Source organism: Helianthus annuus, chromosome 11 (genome assembly GCF_002127325.2).
Source record: "Helianthus annuus cultivar XRQ/B chromosome 11, HanXRQr2.0-SUNRISE, whole genome shotgun sequence".
In the NCBI taxonomy this organism is placed as follows: Eukaryota; Viridiplantae; Streptophyta; class Magnoliopsida; order Asterales; family Asteraceae; genus Helianthus; species Helianthus annuus.
Genome location: NC_035443.2, coordinates 63,750,761 through 63,763,433, shown reverse-complemented (window position 1 = coordinate 63,763,433; position 12,673 = coordinate 63,750,761).

The following is a 12,673-nucleotide window of genomic DNA, read 5'->3' as shown; positions in this document are numbered from 1 at the left end:
GACTTGTTTAAGATTAGCAATTTCGTCAACACACTTGTTCAATTTAATTTGCTTCTCTTTAAACTTTCTTTCATACATTTCTTTAGTGACTAAAGTTTCAGATAATCTTTGATCAAAACTTTTGACTTGGCTTTTCAAAGTATCATAAGCTTCTTGTACTCTCTGACTCGACCACTTTAAAGAATCATACTGTTTTTGTAAATCCTGAAATTTAGATTCTTTTTCAACACAATCGACACATTTTGCTGTACACAGTTGTCGATAAACCTCATTATCTTTTTCAAGACCTTGATATTTCTGTGTTAGCTTTTCAACTTTTAATTTTAAAAATTTCTTCTTTTTCAATCATTTCTTTACATTTTGTTGTGAAAACATTTTCAAGTTTAATAATGTCATTGTCCTTTATTTTTATAATGTCATCTTTTTCAGTACAGACTTTGCACATTTCTATGCAATTCCTGCACTTGTTTTCTTTTTCATTGACAATTTTAGTATTCGATAAGTCAGAAGATTTTCTTACTTCAGTCTCTTCAAGCACCGATTCTTCTGTCTCAGCTTTCTGATCATCCACTGTCTTCTCCTCTTTTCCTTCTTTAAGTGCTTCTTCGATCTTCTGTTCTTTTTCAACTTTCTGTCCCTCTTCAGCATTCTGTTTCTCTTCAGTTTTTTGTTCCTCTTCAGCAGCAGTCTTCGCAACAGCCTTTACTTCTTCAATCATCTTCTTCAATTCTTCTTCTTTTCTCTTCTTCATCTCTACCACCTTTGGTAGACTTGCTTCACAAACCTCTCTTATCTTCTTCTCCAAATCAGGCAGATATGCTTTATCAGATAATCTTCGTGTGTTGAAAGTAGCCTGCCTTGGAAGCAAATCTGTTACAGCTTTGAAATCCACTTTTGATGGGTCAGCAACCGGATTACCCCATGGATCCATGTAACACTCTAATTCTTCATTCCATCGTTTGGCTCTCTGGGCTTCTTTGAAAGGTTCATCTAATTTTCCAATTTCCCATCTTGCATAGTCTGCTTTCCACCATCTATCAGGATCAGCATCAGCAACAAATGCATACCCAACAGCATCTTTTTCCGGGCAAACTTGACTCCAGTCGTAACCTTCATCATCATATATGACTGCAAGAGCCCTTGATTTTTCTTCTGGCTGTTTCAATCTTGGTGGTTCAGACTTGTTCTGATGGTATATCGCTTTCTTGTAATAATCTTCATTGAACGGGTTTTCAGAATCATCAGCAGCATACGCATTTCTACACTCGCGCTTGAAGTGACCTTTTTGTTTGCATTTGAAGCATGTCACTTTGGATTTATCAAATCCCAGTTTGGTAGATGGTCCACCAATTGACTTCCTCCCCGTGATCTCCATGAACCGCTGTGCTCGACGAACCGCACTGGCCATGCACCATCTTATATCCATTAGTTCCATCTCCTCGGGGTCTAATTGATCATAATCTTCTTTCGTCAAGTTGGTATTGCCAATCTTCCCTGCAACGAGGCTTTCATACGATTCAAGTACAGATGCCAAGAAAACCATCTGTTGTTTCGCCGATTCTTTGCTGAAATTCTGCCCATTCTTCAAATCAACTGCGATATTACACTGGAATAAATTCTTTGAAGCAGATTGGTCTGAAGTGTTTGAAGAAAATCCACTGTGAAAACCACTGTGAAGACTTTCATTGTTCACTGAATTTGAACTTTCTGCAGAAAACGCCGTTCTTGGAGATCCAGCTTGTGGTGCATTTCCTCTGTAGTAAAGTTCCACATTCTGCTGAAAAGCTGGACTATTGACTTTGGATCTTTTTATCTCCAACTCATGGCTTTCAAGCCTTTCAATCAGCAAATCCACTTTTAAATCATCAGGCTTGACTGTATTTTTCAGCATTAGAGCGAAATATTGCCAATCTTGATCATTGGGCAATGAATCAAACAATTTATCCACCATCTCTTCTTCAAAATATTTGATTTCATATCTGGCCAGCTCCATTTTCAGATGTCCAAATCTCTCGATCATTTTACAAACAGATTCATTTTTCATACAACTGAATAAGTCAAACTCTTTACGCAACAATTTCTTTTTGTTTTTGACAATTTCATTACTTCCTACACACTTTTTCCCTAACGCTTCCCACAAACTCTTTGAAGTTTTCTCTTGTTCAAGTAGCGAGATAATATCCTCTCTCACTGACTGTTTGATTAACGTCATCATTTTATATTCAGCCACAACATTTTTTATATCAATGTCAGTAAAATCTTTTGGATCTATCAACTCTCCTCCCTCTTTCACTGGTTCAATGTATCCATTTGTCAATTTTAACCAGCTTTCAGGAGCGAAAGCTTTTACCCAACCCTCAAATCTGTTTTTCCACCAGTTATAGTCTTCAACTTTCATTAACTTTGGTGGCTTCTGTTGGCTTCCGTACATGTTCTCAAACTTCAAATTCTCCGAAATCTCTTTTGAATATTCTTTCAACTCAGATCTTCTATCCGTCGATTCGGAAGTGAAAGCGTTGTAGAATGTGTTGTAGAACTCTTCACCGTTGTTTGACATCTTTAATCACCTGAAAGTCAATAACCTGAAAGCAAACAAACAAACTTAATCAGTTTAAACAATATCAAGAGATCTGAAATACACTGACACTCGATTGTCGTGAAATGATCTTGACGCGAAAATGTTCACTTTCAAGCAAAATATGACACACGAGCGAAATCAGATCGAACGTATGAGCGAAACCCCTATTGGACTGATAAGCAGAACACCTATTAGACCGAATGAGCGAACCCTTATTGGACCGAAAGAGCGGAACTATCAATTGTTCGTTCAAGCGAAACTGCAAGATGTTCAAATAAGTGGACCAGGTTATGTCTGTTCGAGCGGATCTACCTGATGTCTGTTCAAGCGGATCTACTTAATGTCTGTTCAAGCGGAACTACACAGTTCGGATAAGCGAAACTAGTGACCTTTGAAGCGGAATCTTGACAAATGATGACACAAAAGCGGACCTATCAAGGTGATTTGGAACGAAACTATCAAATATTGTGACACTGAAGCGAACCTAGATGGTCATAAAAGTGGAACTACGTGTCTTTCGAGCGAACCTATCCACTGTCCGAATAAACGGAACCACATCCGAAGGTTATTTTGTCCATTTTTAGGTTGAATATTGATATGAAACTTTCAAGGGTTTGTTATTATCCACTAATACACATTCTGTGAAAAATTTGCCCGATTTTAACCGTGGAAACTTGTCTAGATCGAAAAAGAAGGTGTAGAAGACAGAAAACAGATCCAATTGAGCTAAACTCTTCCTCCTGAGCTCTGATACCATTTGTAGGATCGTTGTTGAACCCGAATGAGCCAATCAGAAGAGTTGTTTATCCAATTCAAAGGCGGAATCAATGAATCAGACGCTCAAACTAATTATAATGCTTCTTTGATTGATTTAACAATGTTTACAACCTGAAAGCAAATTGGCAGCACTTCGTTACAAGTTTCAGAACCGTTACCAAATGAACAACAATGCACCTATATATAGGGTGATAGTTTCACTTATATGGACGTGCCATAAGAGCGGAACTATTTGCTAATGGTTTCGCTTTTATGGACAATGTCCATATAAGCGGAACTATTTGCTAATCCACCAACTTTCGTTTCTCGAACCTCGTGCACTGGTTATTCTAACCTATCCTATTCTATTACATGATACAAGACGAAGTCAATAGACGTAATGCACTAACACGGATAAATGTTATTTACATTTTGTGTTATAAAAATAACATCCCGCCTAACCTACGCGCCAAAAAAAATCTATAAATAGAAACGACTCACCACCTTCCATTTATCACACCAAAAAAAACACAAAAAAACACACAGCGGTTGCTAAAAAAATTTACAACTCAATGTAAAACGCCAAAAAATACAACAATAGCAAACAACTTTTCTTTGATCATCAGTAAAGTTCTGCATGAAGCTTCATTTAATGATTTTTTACGCGAGTGAAGAAAGATTTTGTTGCATGAGATGGACAAAATTGAAAAAAGAGGGACTGATGACACCCATATGTCATACTGTCATCTTTGTTCCTGGAGAATGTTTAGATGATAAGAAGAGACCTATACCAGTGGCAGATAGCATCCACCCACAGGGGGTCGCTCTATGTCTCAAACATCAACAAAGACACTTCAACACATAAACAAAGAAAATAAACAACGCCAAACCCAAAACGCCATTTATTTGTCACATTTCTTGTAGTATCAAAAAAAAGAGACTGATGACACTGAAGATTTGTTTTTTTTTTTTACTTTTTTTTTAATTTTCTTTGTCTATTGCTTGTTTTGTAATGTCAATTAATAAACAACAAAATAATATTAATGCTATAATGAAAAATATAATAAAACGCCAAAATTAGCAAATACGTGTAAAACGCCATAATGCCATAAAAAAGCCCCCCAATAAACTACCAAACTATAATAAAATTAATTTGAACAACTAATATTATAAAAAAAAAGAGTGAAACAATGTGCAAAGAATATAAAACAAAAGAAATCCAATAGTTATCTAACCGCCATTGGAAAACAAAACGCCATAATTACAGCCGTCAAAAGATTTGACGTGTTACACCATTAAAACAGTTGAGTCTGAAAACAAAACACGGTAAACTGCAAAAAACAGTAAAATGAAATGACGGAAAACATAATTACTAACATTTATTATGTTAAATTTATTTATCTTTTTTAAAACGCCATAATTACCTGACATACGCGGGAAAAAAAGTCAACATAAAAGAAGACCATCAGAACCCAAGCTCAACCACGCCAAAAAAAATTGAGCCAAAAAAAACTAAAACGCCACATATTCTCCAAAACGCCAAAAATTTAAAAAATGCCTAAGGTTATTGCATGGAGGTTTGAAAGGAAAGAAAAATGATTCATCATAAAGTTCGCTGATAGGAGAAGGGTTAAGGTAAGAACAATAAAAGTCATGATGGGAATGAATGAAAATGTTCAGAAAGATATCATGGCCCTTGGGGTTCCAAGAGACAACGATTGTGAAAGAACAAGAACTATAATAAAAAGACTAGAGAGAACGCTTCCAACAGAAGATGATGATGATGATATTGAAGATACACAAATACCAAAACTTAGCAGTTGGGTATTGCATGAGGAAGAAGGAACACTTGAAGTAACTTATAAAAACGGGGTGCAATATTCAAGACCAATGTAAGAAATGTTGAAGACAGGGTTGCTATCTATAATTGAACAACTCTGTGATTTAACACCTTCAAATGATCCAAAATCCAAGGATCCAGTGATATTCATGAATAGGCTGCAGCAAAGAAGAGACGAGTTAATGGCGTTATACGCAAAAATGAAATTTGATGATGAAGAATCTGAAGAAAGTGAAGAACAAAGCGATGGGTACATCTCTGATGTAATCCCACCTTCGGAAGACTATTAGATTATTTTGACTTTCGAGCTATTGTAATTTTTTGAAATATTAATCTATGATAATGAATTATTAATAAAAAGATACAAAACGCCAAAAATGACATGGAAAAAGCCATAACGCCATAATATTAACTATGTGACACAAAAAGAATTAAGTCAAAGAGAAGAAATCTGACAAAAAACAATAAACGCCAAATAATTAATAAATCTACAAAACGCCAAAATTATCTTGCACGCAAAAAATAAAGAAGCATGTCAAACGCGAAAATCGTGAAAGGAGAAGAATACTAAAAAGACAAAAAAACCCTCGGTCCCTGATCATGCCCCACGCCACGTGTTCGGCCAGGATGCGTTCTCACCGTTCTCACATTTTTTGCCGTTTTCTCCTTATCCCGTTTCTATATATACATATAGGATTAGGTTCAAATGTGAACAACTTCTCCAAAATGAACTGTGTGAACTGATCTGGGCACTTGAATCTTATGATCATGAGATTATTTTAAGTGAATGGCATGATGGTAATTATTTGGTTATTTGTTACTACTTAATTAAGTGAATAAGGGTAAATGTGTAATTTCCATATTAACTTGATTGCATAAATCCCGTTTATATCCATATTTAGATTTCAAAATCCCACACATCTTTCTCTCTCACATATGAGCGCCGACATCAAAAAAAATCCAACACCACACAGATCGTCGCCGGAACTGCATCTCCGACATCAACGAAAAAAGTGGAGATGGAAGGTCGCTGGAAATGCATCGCCACACAGATCATCGCCGACATCGCATGTGCATACTTTAAGGGTGTTTGCACGATCAGCAGGGAACACAGACACAACCAGGGGTGTGTACGGTTCGGTTTCATTTCGTTATTAGCTTCAACCAAAACCGAAATCGATCATCGGTTAATCTACTATATTAACCAATCAGTTTTCGTTAATCGGTTTGGTTTCAATTAGTCAGATTGTCGGCTTTTTGTTCGGTTTAATTTTAATGAAGAACCAAAACCACATACCTTGGCTATTTTTTTTTTTTTTGGAAATATATGAAATGGAGGCATAAATACAATAAATGGATGTATAAATAGTTGAAATAGATATATATAACATGAAATGGAGATATAAAACATGACGTGTATGTATAAAGATAGAAATAAATGAAAATATGAAGGATTCAGTTACGTTAATTTTTTGGCGGTTTAATGGTCCTATCGCAATTCTCGGGGCCTAAGTCGACCTAGTTATCATTTCTATATTTTACGTTCCGGACTAGTTTTAACGAGTTAACATTCCGCACCACGCATACATGAGTGTTCAACATTTATTTGTATACTTGAGTAAACTACCAAAATCGTCCCTGTGATTTAGATGCATTTGTTAGATGCATCCGAAAAGTTTATTTTTCTCAACTTTTCCACTGAGGTTTTGTAATTATTGCCACATCTATCCATTTTTCTAACGCTATTAAAAATAAATGTTAAATAAAAGGGTATTTTGTCATTTCTTTAACTCTTATTTAATTAACCCTATAGGGGATGGTTCAAATGAAAACCACTTTTATTGTGAAAACTCGAAAACTAATTAAAAAAAGACATAAAAAACACACACACAAAAATTTTCTTTTTTCAATTTTTTTATAAAAATCGCTGGTTTTATATATGAAAAAATAAATTTCAAAAAAAAATTGTAGTACACATGTGTATGTGTAGTATTACACATGTGCACTACACAAAAAAAAATTTTTTTTTTTTGAAAATTTTTTTATATAAAAAAACCTGCGAAAATTATTATGCAAAAAAAAAAAAAAATTGGTATGTTTTTTTGGCTTTTTTAATTAGTTTTCGAGTTTTCACAATAATTATTGGTTTTCATTTGAACCTTCCCCTAACCCTATATTGCCATATCCATTCATTTATTTATTTTTTTTTTTTCTCAATGCTTTGATTTGTAAACCTATTAGTAAATATTATAGATGTTTCACGAGCTATCAATACAACTAATAATTGTTAAACCGTGATTAAATTAAATTAGATATATCTAAACTTTAGACCATAACAACAATAAATTTTAATTTATAAACAAAATGTAGAGATATACATTATATCACCTTTTAGATGTTGAACAAAGATTGTAATCAACCAGTATTGCTTTTTGTTTAGACGGAATCGGCATGCAGTGAAATTTCCACCTGCTTTCACACTAATATATACACCAGAATTCTAACATTTATATAAACACTCTTAAGTGTGTCTTTAAATCTAAAATTGAACTCCAAACTAATAAGCAAACACCACATACAACAGACTCGTAACTATGAAAACTGAAAGTAACTAGTTTACTTACATGGCTTGAGCGAATGAAAACTGGTAATGAGTGGTAACATATAAAAGAAATATATAATTAAAAGTGAAGAGGTATGGTGTCAATTCCATACACATATGGCAGGGACCACACCACTTTTCTCGTCCTACATGGCGCCTACATCAGCAAGCATAAATCAGAAGCTTCTAGAAGCTTCTGGAAGACGTCAAGGTGGCACCAAAGATGCTCCTCCAGACAAAAAGGACAACACGTGTCACCATTAACCGGATGCCATGTAGACCTGCGACACAACCTGGGGGGCAGACCGACAGCCGCGGTACGAATTCTCCTGCATGGACAAATGACGGCGCGCCACGTGGACCACTAGCTTGACCACAGCAGAGGAGACCAAGAGGATATTCCCCTTGGTCGGACAGCTGGCGCCCGATAGCAGCTGGCAAGGTCTCTCCTCCCTCCTTCACCCTCCGGTTATAAATAGGACTCTTCATCATTCAGGTTAAACATTCTGTTCTCCACACATTTCACCTACAACACACACTATTTTCTACTCAGAGCAGTACTTATTTTCACGCCGGAGCCCGGTTAAGAGGGAAACCCCCATATATATTCCCCTCTTAACGAGCTAACGGTGTTGCTATTTTGCAGGACCACAGTCTTAGACGAGTAGAGAAGAAGATTGAACCCACATACAAGACAATCCAGCTAGTTAACCTCAGTATTAACAAGCGTTTCATCAAAAAGTTTTTGAATGAATGTGACTATAATCTTTGTTCAACATCTAAAAGGTGATATAATGTATATCTCTTTTATAAAATTAAAATATATTTACTTTTTGTTTACTAATAAAACTGTTTGTCGTTATGGTCTAAACTCTAAAGTTTAGATATATCTAATTTAATTTAATTTAATTTAACAATTATTAGTTGTAATGATAGCTCGTGAAACATCAATAATCTTTACAAAAGAGGTAGACAAATCAAAGCATTTAAGAAAAATAAAATAAATGGATTGATCTGACAATTTAGAGTTAAATTAATAAGAGTTAAAGAGAATGACAAAAATACCCCTTATTTAACGTTTAATTTTAACAAGGTTATGTTGGTCAGTTCTGTTTTAGGCATAATGGAAAACATATAAACATACCTTTGATTGCATCAGCACAGGGCCAGCAGAGAATCCAGATGGAGACGTAGCAACAGTGTTTGACATGATTGTCAGCTTGATCTGGTTCCTCCTTAGAGTGCAATCTAATGATGGTGATAAGAGAAACCGATAAAGGGTAATCGGCTATGGAGAGGAGGTCGAATTGATGTTATGAGTAATTAGGTTATCTGTCTAACCCTAGAACCTCAACATAAGTCTCCTTATATATGCACCCAGGAGGAAACCCTAATTAGTTAATAAGGGTAATTAGGCTCATCAACAATTACCAACTAATTATTTAATAGGATTGTTATATATTTTGATCCATATAATGCAAATGATTATAATGGCTACTAGATTAAATATAAAATAAATATATTTAATCTTACATTCTCCCATTTAGCCGAGTAATCATTTACTATGAGTATTAGGTAAGCCTGATCAAGAGTTAACACTCATTTTAGCCTTAAACAAGTACTATAGCAGAGAAATACAGGCGTTGAATCATTATGCGACTCAGGACCCCCATTAATCATACTATAGCCTTAATTTAAAACCTAATCGTCATGATCAAAATATGCATAAGCCCTTTGTTTGATTTGTAACTTTATTTGTCTATATGCCATTATGTCGACTTGACATATTCTTAGAGACGTACAAAATCAAACTGATGAGGAAAATTAACTAATACTTAGTCATTCATAGTACGATATGCAATTGCGCACGACCATCAATTAATACCCGTCTATGAGCTCTCTTAATAAGACTTATGAGTAATAGCCCTTCAGTTATAGGATCCTTAAGCATATCATGAATGTATTCGATACAAAACTTAGTTTGCTCAATTCGTTCATAAACGAATAATTAATTGCGTATCGAAATTTAATGCAGCACCTCTTGAACTGTTACTGTTCAAGGAGTCATGGTAGCTGACTTTATCACACTAATTCTTCAAAAACATTAATTATATGGAGTTAATAAACTTATGAGTCCACTGATGAATTTCCAACAACATTTAGTGACTAAATTATGTCGTTATAACTTAGGTTGTTATTATCAGTGCATTATGACTCCTCCATGAGATAAGTTTTGTCTGCTGACATAAAGATATACCCGAAATTACATTTTTGTCATCTTTGAATATCACAAAGTTAAAGTAATAAACCGGTTTTAATTCTCACTTCTTCTTTAAATTGTAGTCTCTCGTTTCTTTTAAAGATATTGTAATACTCCATTAGATGCTTCACATTAATCTAGACATATCTAGTGTGTTGCAATGTGAGTAATATCTAAACGAGTATAGACTTAAACTTACATAAAGCTTCTAATTAATGAAGCATAGATAAATAATCATTTACCATATTATCCTCTGAAGGAGAGCAATATTGTTTGTTACATATGTAAGGACTCATTTAATGTTAAACTGATGGAACGAAACTAATGTCCCATTGGGTCTATCTCGGTATGTTATGATATCTATTACGTAAGAGATATCTCTAAGATCTATTATATCAAAGATTGTGTTAACAATGCTTTGACTTGTGTAACATATACTTGTCAAAAGAATATTATCTATATAGACAAGTTTATCTTAGTTGCTCCCACTCATTTTGAGGTAGGTACATTAATCCACTTGGTTGTTGATGAAAATAATTACGTTAAGATTTCATCACATTATGATGTTTGCATTAACCCATACATGGATTTTATTGGCTTACAAATAAAGTGTTCTTTAACCTTCAGTTTAGAACTTTCAGGTTGTTTTATGAACATGTAAATATGCTAGTCATTTGTTAGGGAAAATTGTTTTTAATGTTCATTTAATATAGCTTTAAACTTTTATAAGCTACTAGAACAGTGATGATCCTCAAAGAAATCTTTTGTTAGATATGTAATAAAGATTCTTTAATAACTTATCTCTTCCTGAGTACAACCTTTAACAATCAATCATGCTTTTGAGTGTCTTAACGCTTATATTAGGATTTGGTTTAGTCATGAACACTCTTAGGTAATTCAATCAAATCCCAAACGTTATACGAACACATAAAATCAGTTTTACTAGAAAACTGTTTTATTCCATTAAGAATATTGATTGACACTAATGGCTTAATTTGAAGAGATTGGATCAATAAACTTTTCCAAAATCCATTTCAACTTCAGTTAGGGAGGTTATGTAATCATCAAAGTTAGTAGGCTTTTAAACCTAGATGACCTCCTGAGTTGATTATTGGGTTCATTAGAAGTTTCACTTTTGTGGACTAGCTGTTGGTTAGGTTGCTATCATTTTCAGGATTCTAAGTTTGTAAGAGTTGGTGCAGTATGGTGTACAAGAGGTGTAATCGGAGTTAAATTCGGAGTGAAATTTAATGACACTCTTCCCCCCGCCTCTTGTATTCCTTGCAAGTCATAATAAGGACTTTGACTGCTCCCACTAACCTTAGAAATCTTTAGGAACTCGGCATGCTTAGGGTCAATATTTAACGACCAACAAAATCTAATAGAGAAACAAGTTAATCACGTCAGTCGTTGTGATTTCTCTTATTAAGGATTATGTTAGTTTAGGCAAGAAATCCAAGTGTGCCCACAATTAAGCAACAATGAAACTTTTGTAAGAGTAGCATTAAATTTTAAAGAGACAAGTTATGATAGAACAATGTCAGGATGGAGCAGTGTCTTGTAAAAGAGGTGTAAAATGAGGTAATGTGAAATTTTCATTCCCCCACCTCTTGCAACTATTGCAAATTATTATTAAGACACTTAATGCTCCCACTAATCTTTAATATCTCTAGAAAAGCTACAAGAGAAGTTTCAATGAGCTACGTGACGTGGGAATCTATCATATATACGTTAGACTTTGTTTGATTTCTTTAATGTCCAGATATCATAAGAAACTTTAGGGACATATTTAATAGAAATCTTAATAAGTATATATATATATATATATATATATATATATATGAATAGATTTCTTCTAAGACCGTGAGCCATATGCGACAAAATTTAGATACAAGTTGATAGTCTTTTAAATGATAAATGAATTATGTCTGAATATTCCATTTGGAATAAGTTCCACGAATGTCAATGAATGATGTATGATGGACCCATGCTTATTCCTTAAGCCAAGTAATATTTAGGGTTGTAACGTCATGATTTAAAAAATCACTTAGAATGAGATTAGATGAAAAAATTATCCTCATTAACCATGTCATGATTTCTCATGAATTTTGGTTATAATGGATGAAATTTATAAGTCTCATTTTCCTTTTGTCAAATTCTCATTTGCATGATGACAAAAGTTGTGAAAATGTAAGGTATCATCTAGTTTCATCTTAGTAATGTTCCAATCCAGATATTTAGAACATATAATATGAGAGTTTAAGGTAAGTGTGACTTTATGTTGACTATGCAAACCTCACAACATTCATAACATTGCTTAATTATGATACTATATTCTGATTAATCTTCAGAATATATAAGGTATCGAAAAGCGTTGTTAGAAGACTGCTTATTATGGTTCTTATAGTCTTAACATTTAATTTTGTCACTAACTCTCATGTTAGTTATTTGTTGACTTCTGGTAAGGAAACGTTTAAAACTAGAGTCAACTAATCATGTGTTAATAGGAATATTAAAGTTATCAGACTTAAATATCATTAAGAAATGACTACCTAATTAACTTATCCAACTGTTCTTTAGAGTAATGGATAGTCTCGTTGCTTATGCCTAGTCTAATGGCATAATTATGCAGTGAGA